The sequence below is a fragment of the Narcine bancroftii genome, chromosome 13, assembly GCF_036971445.1.
Source record: "Narcine bancroftii isolate sNarBan1 chromosome 13, sNarBan1.hap1, whole genome shotgun sequence".
NCBI lineage: Eukaryota > Metazoa > Chordata > Chondrichthyes > Torpediniformes > Narcinidae > Narcine > Narcine bancroftii.
In genome coordinates, this window is record NC_091481.1 from 7,989,453 (window position 1) to 8,003,119 (window position 13,667).

At 43.3% G+C, this 13,667-nt stretch overlaps 1 protein-coding gene across 12 annotated transcripts in view; it reads right to left on the reverse strand.

Moving 5' to 3' along the window:
- Nucleotides 1-13,667, reverse strand: part of LOC138748415 (uncharacterized) — a 213,260-nt gene that overhangs the window by 61,490 nt on the left and 138,103 nt on the right. The window contains exon 5 of one of the 12 annotated variants that reach the window (XR_011348010.1): nucleotides 11,787-11,971. The exons of the other annotated variants lie outside the window; for them this stretch is intronic. The gene's annotated coding sequence lies outside the window, so the exon portion shown is untranslated. Of the gene's footprint in view, nucleotides 1-11,786; nucleotides 11,972-13,667 lie in introns of those variants that run through there. 12 annotated transcript variants of the gene reach the window in all.

Sequence of the window (13,667 nt, forward strand, 5' to 3'; positions counted from 1 at the left end):
CTTCGCGGACGAAGATTTATGGAGGGGGTAAAAAGTCCACGTCAGCTGCAGGCTCGTTTGTGGCTGACCAGTCCGATGCGGGACAGGCAGACACGATTGCAGCGGTTGCAAGGGAAAATTGGTTGGTTGGGGTTGGGTGTTGGGTTTTTCCTCCTTTGCCTTTTGTCAGTGAGGTGGGCTCTGCGGTCTTCTTCAAAGGAGGCTGCTGCCCGCCAAACTGTGAGGCGCCAAGATGCACGGTTTGAGGCGTTATCAGCCCACTGGCGGTGGTCAATGTGGCAGGCACCAAGAGATTTCTTTAGGCAGTCCTTGTACCTTTTCTTTGGTGCACCTCTGTCACGGTGGCCAGTGGAGAGCTCGCCATATAATACGATCTTGGGAAGGCGATGGTCCTCCATTCTGGAGACGTGACCCATCCAGCGCAGCTGGATCTTCAGCAGCGTGGACTCGATGCTGTCGACCTCTGCCATCTCGAGTACCTCGACGTTAGGGGTGTGAGCGCTCCAATGGATGTTGAGGATGGAGCGGAAACAACGCTGGTGGAAGCGTTCTAGGAGCCGTAGGTGGTGCACAATTGACTCATATCTCCAAAGGAAATGGCCCAATGACAATTTTTCTCAAGCAAAATATTTGCTTACTAATCACATAGGGATTACTTAAAGTGGTATGCGAGTGGAAAGAAAAAGGTTGACAAACAGCCCAGTAACAGACAATTTCGACCCACGAGCCCATGCCACCCAATTTATACCCAATTGACCTAAACCCTCAATACGTTTCAAATGATGAGAGGAAACTGGAGCCCCCGGGGAAAACCCACACAGATACGGGGAGAACATGCAATCTCCTGACAGACAGCATGGGATTTGAACCTTGGTCCTGATCACTGGCGTTGCGCTAACTGCTATGCCAACCGTGTTGCTCTAGTGTGGCTTGGCTAACATTTACCCTCAACAGGCTTCCACTGCTGTTGGTGGCACCATGCTCCATGGAAAAAAGTTGTCCCATTTATCCCACTTTACAAGAGGGAACATTCCAAAACCAACAAGCTCTTTTTCAATGTCTTGAGGTGTTGAAAGTTGCAAATCTAAAAATGCACATTTTAAATCGTCTTTATTAAAAGGAATTCATTTGCAGGTTGGCAGATTTACTGACGATTTTCCCAGTTAGTTTTCCTCTCACAGTTGGGAATAAAATTAAGTTTGGTTGCAAAGTAAATTCACAACCAATATGTACCACTTTCAAGCCCTCTGCTTCTTAGAGAACTAGTCTTAAGATTTGATCCTTCCAGTTCTCAACTGAAGTAGGTGCCTATGTGTCAGGGGAGGGGAAGGAGTTTGAAGAAGGTACTACTGTATGTGGGACAAATTTTGGGTACAGAGTGGTCATTGCCTGGAACAGGGCAGGGTGGTGGTGAACACAAAAAGGCTTTTACATTGACATGGATGTGCAGGGAATGAAGGGATGTACATCATGTGCAAGCAGAGATTTGGGAAAATCTGGCGTAATTTTTGGCACATGCAGAGCAGACTGAAGGGTCTGCTCCTGTGTACTATTCTATATAGAGCAAATATACCCAGGACTGAATGCACAAATGGCAAAAATTAATGGAATAAGGAATACTGCAGATGCCTGGAGTGAACCTGGGATAAGGTAAAAGCATGAAGCTGGAGAAACTCAGCAGGTCAAACAGCACACTTTAGGTAGCAAAGATAAAGATACAGAACCAACACTTTGGGCTTGAGCCCTACATCAAGGTATGTGCAAAATGTCGGCAGGCGCCGACATTGTTCAGACGCCTGCCTTCATTTCGTCATAACTTGACGAAGGGCTCAAGCCCATTTACGTATCTTTATCTTTGTTTGACCTGCTGAGTTTCTCCAGCCTTGTGTTTTTACTTCAATCACGGTCTCTGCAGATTTTTGTGTTTTACTCCCATGGGATTAAGGTATTTGGTGGCATGGCAATAACCTTAGCTGCCTTTTCGCAGACAAGATACTTTGGTGTGCTGAAGTTAGCAAGACCCTGTTCTGAAGGAGATGATTACAATATACTGTGCTTCACTGAGGCCTGAGACACCACAAACAAATGCTCTTCTAAATGTTGTCACCAAGATTTCCAGGGAGAGGAGCAGATTCAAGGATGAACTCAAAGTCTCCCAGGAGAAAAGTAACCACCCACTAGCTCCTGGAAATGCCTGGCATATGGGATGGCATTAAGAACCTCCAAGGCATGCACTGGGAACACACAGAAGCCTCACAGAGTAGCAGACAAACTGTCAAACCACCCATTCATGCACACTGGCCTCATCAGAACAAAACCAAAACCAAACCAGTGCATCAGCAATTCACCCTCGAGTGTGAAGGACTGCCTGAGTCATTCAGAGACGAAGTGGTCTCCATCAGGACTACAGAGCTACGCAAACACCCATCTTTCAGACTTGCATGAGGTAAAAGAGGGTAGAGCAAAGAAAACCAATGGCATGAGACTGGATACTGGACAACGAAGATTTTTCTTCCTGAACACTTCGTGCTGCTAATCACAAAAAATCACCATAATATTTTCCTACCACTTACTTTTTTTTTTAGATATTACCAATTTTTGTGATTTCCTGTTATATTTTAAGTCTACTTCGATCATACAAAACCATTAAGCGCAACATGTCATTGAAAATTCATTTTCTGCTTTCTCACTTGGACTTCTTCCCTGCTGATCTTGGTGGAGTCAGTGACGAACACGATGAAAGGTTTCACCAGGACATTGTGACCATGGAAAAGTGGTATCAAGGCAACTGACAAGAGAGGCATCAGATGCTGAGTACAAATGAAAATCAGTGACAAAATATTTGTAGGTCAGTTGAACTAATGCAATACATCAGTGTCATGTGATTAAAAATGCTAAATTTAATAAAAGTTAATTTAATGTTTCTCCAACTTCCTACATGATACAAGAAATCTGAAATTATCTTTGTGTTCAGCTTGAATTTGGCTTTGATAATTCCCAACTTATTTTTCAGGAAGCAAACCTTTTGAAAAAAAATTTTTGTCCAATGTTCTCACAGCAATCTGGTGGGAGAAGTGAGGCCGTGTCCTACTTCGTTGGCTCTGGACTGGGAATGAAAATATTGCACAGGAGTAGCATTATGTACAAAGTTCAGTATTATCAGGGAAAATGTGTGGACTACACAAGCTGATGAGGCCATGTCCACAACTCCCCTCCCCACTCGGAGGTGACCAAACAAACAAGTTTCTGTTCTGACCCAAGAATGCACGTGTGAATATTTCTTTGTTCTGAATGATGGGGTACCCAATGTTAATGAGTAAAATGAAAATAAATGTTCAGTTTTAAAAATGAGATACAGAGAGAACATTACCGTATATACTGTGTAAAAGTCAATCTTGTGCAATTGCCCAATTGGTTGCCTGACAATGGGAAGGATACTAGGCTGGATGAAGAACAGAAAGATTCTCAAGGATGCGAGATAGGCTGTGACTGTTGGCACTGGAGTGCAGGAGGCTGTGGGGGACCTTAGAGAATTGTATAAAATAATGAGGTAGATAAAGTCCGTCTTTTTTCCCCCCTAGGATAGAGGAGTTTTCCCCAGGATCGTGTAGTCTGAAACAAGAGGGCACAAATTTGTAGGAAGAAGGGAAAGATTTTAAGGGACCTGAGAGACTTTTTTTTCCTGCCGAGGGTCAGGGGTACGCAGAATGACCTGCCAGGGGCATGTGTAATTACACAAACTGAAAGAACATTTAGACAGGTGCACAATTTTTGAGGGATATTGGCCCAAAGCAGGCAAATTAGACTCGCTCAGGTCAGCACTTTTGTCCACATGGACACATCCGGCGAAAGGGCTTTATTCAGCGCTACATAAAACCCTTAAGTTTATAGAAATATGGTTAAATCATTACCATAACTTTGGCTATAAGCAACACTTGGGTTTGGCTTTCAACTAAAGCTTATCACGCCAAACAGGAACTTCATATTAACACGTCTCAGTGATCAATGCTCCACCCACACAAGCTCGGAAACCACCCAACAGGGCTAACATTGGTTGAACTGGATACAGAACATTCTTAATTAGGATTCAAATCAGTACACCGAGACACTTAGTGTGGGTTCACCATTAGACCTCTTCCATGATGTTATACAAAATAATTGGGATCCTTTTAAAGGTAATGCAGCAAAGATGATTGACACTCTAGTCAAAGATTGACACTCTGGTGAGCTCTGCAACTGCAGCGAGTCTCTTTAATGATCGGCAAGCAATCAAGCAGGCGTGCAAGTTATCACTGGGACCTGGGGAGAGGGTTGAGAAGTGGCATGTGGAATGAGAATGCTTATGAAGTTATACAACACAAAAACAATCCCCTCAGCTCCCCACATCCATGCCAACCATTCTCTCTACTCTGCTTGTATGGGGAACTGAATCACCTCTCGACTCCGGCTGGGGTTCATGCGAAGCGTTATCTCCCAGCGGCCACCCATTTCAATTTTCCACCCCATTCCCTCGCTGACTTGTCTCACGCACTGGGCGGACTGAGATCACCTGTAAACTGGAGGAACAACACCTCATCTTCCATATGGATACCTCGAAGGGGTCAAGCCCAAAACATTGGTTATGTACCTTTACCATTGCTCTATGAAATACACTGTTTGACCTGCTGGGTCTCTCCTGCGTGGTGTTTTTTTTAAACTTCAACCACAGTGTCTGCAGGCTTTGATGCTGGGATTTTAATGTGCACACGGATCAGGGGATCCTTGAAGGTGGCTGCCCAAGTAAAGAAAGTGTATGGTGTGCGTACCTTCACTGGGCAGGGCACAGAGTACAAAAAGAAATCATGTTGCAACTGCACTTGACTGAGCGTAGGCCACACTTGGAATACTGAGTGCATTTCTAGTCATTACAGGAAGGGTGGGGAGGCTTCAGAAAGCGTGCAGAAAAGGTTAAGCAGGATGTTGCTTGGATTGGAACGTATGAGTTATGGGGGAAAGGTTGGAAAAACCTGGGTCGTTTCCTCTTGAACAATGGAAGTAGTGGGGGAGGGGCTGATAGAAGTTTATAATGTCATAAAAGACATCGATAGGGTGGATTACCAGAATTTTTTCTCCGGTGTAAAAGCGCCATTAAGAGGGGGATATGAATTCATGAGGAGGGGAAGCAAGTTTAAAGGAAGTACGAGGGGCAAATATTTTATTTTGACAGTGGTGGGTGCCTGGGGTAGTGGTGGAAGCAGATGTTACAGTAGCATTTAAGTGGTTTGTAAATAGATACATGAATATGAAGAGAATGGAGGAATATCAAGCATGTGCTAGCAGCAGATAAAATTTACACTTTAAAATTAAATTTAAACATTTTAAAAACTTCAGTAACAGGCCCTTTTGGCCCATGAGCCCGTGTTGCCCAATTTCACTAACTGACCTGCAATTCCCGTGGGAGGAAACCCTAAGCACCCAGGTAAATCCAACACAAACACGGGGAGAATGTACAAACTCTTTACAGACAGCGCAGGAACCGGAACACAATCCCAGCTGCTGGCCCTGCAACAACGTTGCACAAATCGCTACGCTAACAGTTCCGCCCCAAGTTTTAGTTTGGTTTGGACACTGGATTTGGCGCAGACGTGGGCTGAAGGGCCGACCCCTTTACTGAACTGTTCTGTTGAAAACAAGTCAGACCAGGCAGTCACGCGAACTGCGGTAATCCATCACCCCATCCCAGGAATACACAGGCAGCATTAACTGAGCTGCAGCGGAGATGCGGGATTACTGACCTGTTCAACCAGAGCCAAAAAACAAGACACTCTCCTTCCATCTCTCTCAGATTGCTTGGATCAGTGCATGCAAAGCACAGCATGGCAGCTCGATTTGCAAAGCCAAAGACCACAAATGTCCATGTAAAAAGGAACAATTTCAAATGTCAATCCAATTGAAGTCAACAAAATTGTCTTTTAATCACCACACACTGGGAATGGCAGACGGTTGAGTTACTTTTTAAAATAAAAAGCAGCATCAAATCTGCCCAGCACTCCACATTCAACGTACAACCTGCCCACTCTTATTTATTTAAAGAAGTTATTAAATTAAGTAAATATTCCTCAATTTGCAGCGTAATAAAGCAAACATCATTCTCCCCCACACTGCTAAGTACTAGAGTAGTTACAATTACTCTGGAGCAGCACATCAACACATCCCAATATTGCATCAGTTCAGATCGCACACAACCTTGACATCCAATGCCATTACGATACCTCCATCATTCCACCACAGCACAGAAACAGGCCCTTCAGCCTATCTCGTCTGCAATGGAACTAGTATTCGGCCAAGTGTCAATGACCTGCTCCCAGACCATTGCCCCCCATAGCCCTCCCATCCATGCAATATTTTTCTTCAACGTGAAATTGGAGCCCACGTACACCTGAGCCCGTGCTGTCCAATTTCACCAACTGACCTGCAATTCCCATGGGTGAAAACCGTAGCACCCAGGTAAATCCCACACAAACATGGGCAGCTCATTCCACACTCTGCATTAAGTATCTCCCCCCTTTAAACATTTTTCTTTTCACCCTTAGCCCACGTCATCAGGTTCTTGTCTCACCTAACCTTAGTAGAAAAAGCTTACTCTATCCATACCTCTCAATGTTATATACCTCTATCAAACATCCTCTCATTCTTCTACACTTCAGGGAATAAAGTCCGAACCTGTTTAACATTTCTTTGTAACTTAGTTCCTCAAGGGCCAGCGACATCTTTGTAAATTTTCTCTGCACCCTTTCAATTTTATTGATACCCATGGTGTAGTTAGGTGTCCAAAACAGCACACGAGTGTTAGGTCTACAATGCAGTGCATTGTCCAGAAGGATGCAACAACAAGACTTCCGTGCAATTACTTCAAAACGTTTTCCTGGAATTTCAACTCTGCTTTCAAATTCTGAAAATCTGGAAACCTGGAGAACTAGACACAAACACACTGCTGGCAACATCAGAGGAAGGAGAATTAGATAATCACTGAGACAGTGCATCTAGATTGCCAAATGTGAGCAAGGAGCTGCCACACTTCGGAGCCATCTTTCAAAATAAAATATTACAAACCTGTATCAAATCTACCCCTCATCCCCAAAAAACTTTTTTTTTTTAAAAATTGAGGTGTACGGATTGGATAAATGAAAGCAGACTTTTCCCATTGAGGTTGGGTTTGACAAGAACTAGAGGCCACGGATTTAGGGTGAAAATGAGGTCCTTCACTCAGAGGGTGGTGAGAGTGTGGAACGAGCTGCCAGCAGAGGTAGGTTCGATTTCAACGTTTAAGAAAAGATTGGACAGCTACTTGAATGAGAGGGGTATGGAAGGCTAAGGTCCGGGTGTAGGTCGATGGGGCGAGGTGGAAAAATAGCTTGGCACAAACTGGATGGGCACCAGGGCCTAATTCTGTGATGTCATGTCCGATGGAAAAGTCCTGTCAGAGACAGGCTGGCATCAATGTCAACACTGGACCAATACCATTCAAAGACAAGTCAGTTCACATTCATGAATCAGTGCAAGAGACAAGTGATCAAATACGAATGGAGAGGAACGGACATTCGAAAGTGGAACTGGGGTGGGGAAAATTTCAAATACTCACTGCTCACATTTCAATATTAAGTGGACCAAATATGCTCCCAATCTGTCCTGGCATGCTTCAGATTTCAATGCAAGGAAGGATAAACCCAAGGGCGTTACACTGGACCACATCCAAGTGCATCCAAGTCTGGAAACAAAGTTGGCTTTCAACCCTGTGAATTACAAGCAGCTGGCAAGGAGATATTGCAAAAACGTGTTGTAGTCAATCCCATAGTCAACACCCCCCCACCCCTTTTTTGGCCCAAAAATTGTATATTTTCCTTTTGACCCTTGTAAAAGTCGACCACCCATTTTTGGCTCCCCCGACCGCCGGAGATCCCAACACCCCGGCCGCCCAACCATCAGAGTATCCGACACCCCGACCGCTGACTTACCAGCCGATCAAATGTAAGACCCCCATGTAAAGATCCCCGAAAGTTGACTCGAAAAATTGGTCCCAAAATTTCACCAACTGACCTGCAATTCTCGTGAGAGTAAACCGTAGCACCAAGTAACCTTGAATATGTGATTACAGATACAATGTTAATCAAAAGATTTATAACAAATATGTATATTAAACTGCAAGAAAAGGAGATTGAGGAAACAAATGGTAAAACTAAACAAAAATGGGAACAAGATTTAAATATAAAGATAAAAAAGGAAACATGGGAGAAATTATGTTCTGAACGATGAGAAATACAATAAATACGAGGCTACGTATGATACAATATAATTGGTTACACCGCAAATGTTAAATAAATGGGACCCAACAGTATCTGATAGATGTTTTCGATGTAAAAAAGAAATGGGAACAACAATTCATGCAATCTGGACATGTGAGAGAATAGAAAAATTTTGGGATGATCTCAATCAGATATTAAATAAAATAACAGAAAACAATATACCAAAGAATCCAGAGATCTTTCTCCTAAGTAACATAAAAAATAAAGAATTTGGAATTGATTTGGAGGATGCACAAAAAAGATTTGTTAAGATAGCCCTAGCCGTAGCAAAAAAATGTATTATGTCAACCTGGAAATTGGAAGATAATTTGAAAATACAACAATGGTATATAGAAATGAATAAATGTATTCCATTAGAAAAAGTAACATATAGTTTAAGAAATAATATTGAAATATTCGAACAAGTATGGGAGCCTTACATTAAATACAATAGCGAAAACCTACCGGGAACAAACATTACCTAAGTTGATGGAAGGAGAAGAAAAGAAAAGAATGGACTCAGTAGAATTTCTGGTGTATTTTTGTTGAATGACAACATTGTCTGACTGGCTTAATGCAACCTAGATTGTATACCTAAAATGGATGAGAGGGGGGATGGGGGGGGTGGCTTGGGAGGAGGGGGGGGGGGGGAGAAAAAGACACTGTATATGTGTGAAAAAGAAAAAGTGTATATCATGGCTAACGTGATTTATTGTGTGAAAAATAAAAAAAATTTTTAAATTTAAAAAAAAGAGTAAACCGTAGCACCCAGGTAAATCCCACACAAACATGGGCAGCTCATTCCACACTCTGCATTAAGTATTTTCCCCCTTTAAACATTTTCCTTTTCACCCTTAACCCACGTCATCAGGTTCTTGACTCACCTAACCTTAGTAGGAAAGGCTTACTCTTTCCATACATCTCAATGTTTTTAACTCTATTTACTCATGAGTATATTCAGTATTCTCATCATTAATTATGCTATCAGGCCCTGCATGAGATTAATATTTGGAGTGTCCAGCAGCTCGAACATGTAGGGACAAGGAGTAAATAGGAGCAGGTTTAGAAAGGGAGAAGGAGAAGGTTTCAGTTACCTGCCCACTGACACCCAGAAAAGGGTCAGGGAGACTGATACTGACAGGGAGAAAAATGCCAGAATACGTTTTCAAGAAAGCAGAGTACAAATGATGAGCTGTGGCAGAATTTGAGCTGCTTCACCTTGGCAGAAGAATAAAGTTATTTTTCAATGGCAAATATGTTATCCAGAGCAATCTTCAGAATTTAAATTTGTTGATGAAGATTGCAATTCAATTCCTAATGAGGGTCCCCCTTTCAATTCAATTGAATGAAGTCTTTCATCCCAGCAATTAAATTGATAGACACTTTATACAAAGCAATATGCCTTCCCGAAGGAGGGAGATTGAAAACTTGGCCGAATGGTGTGCCACTAACAACCTCGCACTCATTGTCACCAAAGGAGCTGCTTATTAACTTCAGGAAGGGAAAACCAAAGGTGCACAATCCAGTGGGGGGGGGGGGGGGGGGGAGATCAGAGGTGGAGAGGGTGAGCAAAAATAAGTTCTTGGGAGTCACTATTTCAGAGGATCTTTCCTGGACCCAACACTAATTGCATCGTGAAGAAAAATACATGTGAATTAGTTTAGAAGGGAATGGGATAAGTTTGATTGCTTTAATCACTGCCATTTCCACTGACAAGACACTGAAGGATTTCAAGTGCTTTTGTTTCCACACTATAAGCCCATCCACTCAAGTCTCCATGGAAATTTAGACAAGTCACTTCAAAGACAAATTAAAGCTTTCTTTCTAAAGAATTCCCCCGAGGATACATCCAATTTTTTAAAAACATCTGATAACAGCAAAGGTGGAAAGATTGATGCACTCACTTTGCTCAAAAACACTAACTTCAATGAACAGAATTGGAGCAAAATGTTGACTTTTAAACATACAGACGTTCAGCACAGTAACAGGCCCTTTCGCCCCATGAGCCCGTGTCTCCCATTAACACCCAATTGATCGACAACGCCAGTACGTTTGGAAGGGTGGGAGGAAACTAGAGCACCTGGAGGAAACCCTCCGAGGAGAACTCACCGACTCCTTTCAGACAGCGCTGGATTCAAACCCCAGTCGCTGGCACTGTAACAGCGTCAAACTCACCGACCCCTTTCAGACAGCGCTGGATTCAAACCCCAGTCGCTGGCACTGTAACAGCGTCAAACTCACCGACTCCTTTCAGACAGCGCTGGATTCAAACCCCAGTCGCTGGCACTGTAACAGCGTCAAACTCACCGACTCCTTTCAGACAGCGCTGGATTCAAACCCCAGTCGCTGGCACTGTAACAGCGTCAAACTCACCGACCCCTTTCAGACAGCGCTGGATTCAAACCCCAGTCGCTGGCACTGTAACAGCGTCAAACTCACCGACTCCTTTCAGACAGCGCTGGATTCAAACCCCAGTCGCTGGCACTGTAACAGCGTCAAACTCACCGACTCCTTTCAGACAGCGCTGGATTCAAACCCCAGTCGCTGGCACTGTAACAGCGTCAAACTCACCGACTCCTTTCAGACAGCGCTGGATTCAAACCCCAGTCGCTGGCACTGTAACAGCGTCAAACTCACCGACTCCTTTCAGACAGCACTGGATTCAAACCCCAGTCGCTGGCAGTGTAACAGCGTCAAACTCACCAACTCCTTTCAGACAGCACTGGATTCAAACCCCAGTCGCTGGCACTGTAACAGCGTCAAACTCACCAACTCCTTTCAGACAGCACTGGATTCAAACCCCAGTCGCTGGCACTGTAACAGCGTCAAACTAACCGCGACGCTAGCCGTTCTACCAGATTGTTTCTGAGCTGGAGCCCTGAGACAGCAGCTTGAACAGATGCACCCCTGAGCATTGCCAACATTTTCCATTTTCATTTTGGATTCCCAGACTTTTGGGCATTTTGCTCCGTCCTGACGTAGCTCACTGTCAAACATTTCAGAAATAACTCCTGAGCAGGATAACGTGAGAGACACTTTATCCCAACGATTTTCAACCTTTTCCTTTCCACTCGCATACTACTTTAAGTAATCCCTATGCCATAGGTGTTATGTGATTAGTAAGGGATTGCTTAAGGTGGTATGTGAGAGGGAAGAAAAAGGTTGAGAACCACTGGTTTAAACATTTGTTATACCAGTCACTTTTATTAAACCCAAAAAAAAAACTTTTGCTGTTGACACAATTCTAATCAAATGCTTTCCTTCAACTCCAAAAGGTCAACACTTAGCTAAGATAGTGGATTTTGCAAAGTTTTTAGTTTCTAACAGGGCGGTGGAGACAAATGGAAATAAAATTCATGGCTACCACTGTTTTTATGCATAGCTTAACTCAATAAATTAGATATACAGTAAAACCCCTCTTATCCGGCAAACACGGGAATTACCAGATAAATGAATTTTCCGGTTGCTTGAGATTGTACGTTACCTGATTGGCGAACTAATGGCGAGGCGCATCAATTTTAAACGTTCATATTTTTTAAAATCCATTTATTTTCTACGATCTTCTTTTTGCCGGAGGCAGGTTACAGGTGTTTTTCTGTATTACCCACGTTCCCAGATTTGCATCCTCGTAATCATTTATTCAGCAAGTCCTACATAATTGACAAAACAACCCAACTTCCAATTCAAGTTCTGATTCATTTGTGACTTTTTTTTTATTGCTCATGTTTTACTTTGTTAATTTTCATTTTCTTTTGCTTTCTTTCTCAAGGTGGAAATCAGATGTTTCCTTATGAAAAGAACATGCCTCACTTCAACTGATCTTTCGAAGCATCACATTTGGCTATTTTGACCTTGACAAGCCTTTGAGAGGGTCTTTTCGGTCAACTGGTAACGTCATGATGGGCCAAATGACCTCCTATAGGCTGTTGTTTCTAAGACGATGGAAACTACGTTCAGCCATAATAAGGGGTTCCCCTATCCAAGGTGAATTGCAACTCCATAGAACCATCTAACAAAAAAAATAATTTAACCATATTCAGGCTCAACTCATCTCTGAAATCTTGTCCAAGTGGCTTTGAAATGCACTGAAAGGTAGGATTTTTACCAAACCTCTGGGAATCACATTTGCCTATTAATAATTAACACTAGTGTGTATACTCATGCAATAGTTGATATTGGGGCCAATTTTTGGGTTGAATTTGGGGTATACTAATTTTGACTGCAGTCAAGTACATGTATTGTTCAAGGCACTGGGAGCTCGGATGGCTGGGACCAGGTGTCATGTCTGTATTCGGAGCTTCGGGAGAACGGATGGGTGGGCGACTGGGGCCTAGGAGAGAGTCTGTGGCTGGGGCAGCAGGAGATCTGGTGGGCAGACGGCCAGGGTGATGACTCAGAGCATGGGGAACTTGGCTGGGTGAGCAACTGGAGTGAAGGAGAGAGAGTCTGCAGCAGGAGCTCTAAAGTTCGGGCAGTCAGAATGAGCGTCCTCAGTCAGGGCATCAGGAGCTCAGATGGGCGGGACACCGGTGCGAGGATCTGTGGTCAGGGCATCAAGAACTCTGGTGGGTGGGCGGCCGGGGCTCAGATGGATGGGCAGTCCAGGCCAAAATTGGGTGGGGGGGGTGGATTTTCACATGGGTCATATGGGCCAAGATTAAGAGGGTGCATTATCACTCAGAATTGACTATTACACGGGCATATAAAGTATTCATTTAAATCAGGGGATTTCCACCAGCATCTTAAGTATTTGCATTCCATAAGCCCTGCACTACTTTACAAGATAAATCTACACATTTGTTCCCTTTGCAATGTCTAAAGAATTTGGCAGGATTTAGTTTAAAAAGATTTCAAATGAATAAAAGGAGAGCAAGAAAGAAAAATGTAGCTTTTGTTTGAAACAATGGGAATTCTTTGTTGTCAATGGTTATTTTTGCAAATCAGAGTAAACGAATGAGCAGAAAATGTGAAGCACATGGTAATAACATCACTCCGAGGGAGAGCAAGAGGCAAGGCCCAGCACTCAATTTGGTTCGGCAGCAGGATCACAATGCAACATGAAGAGAAAGCAGAATGGTGAAGGTTAACAGCTTCAATAAAAATAGTTGGAATCTTACCACAGGTCACAGACTCAGAAATAATGGACATTTGGGAAATGCTTGAAAAAATGAAATTGCACACCAACTGGTTTAATGACAGTTTCTTCCCTGCAGCCATCAGGCTCCTGAATAACCCCCACAACAGTATTTTATTTATTTACAGCATGGTAGAAGCAGGCTCCAGCCATTTCAACCCGTGCCACCCGATTTTTACCCAAATTAATCAGATGTGAGAGGAAACAACCAC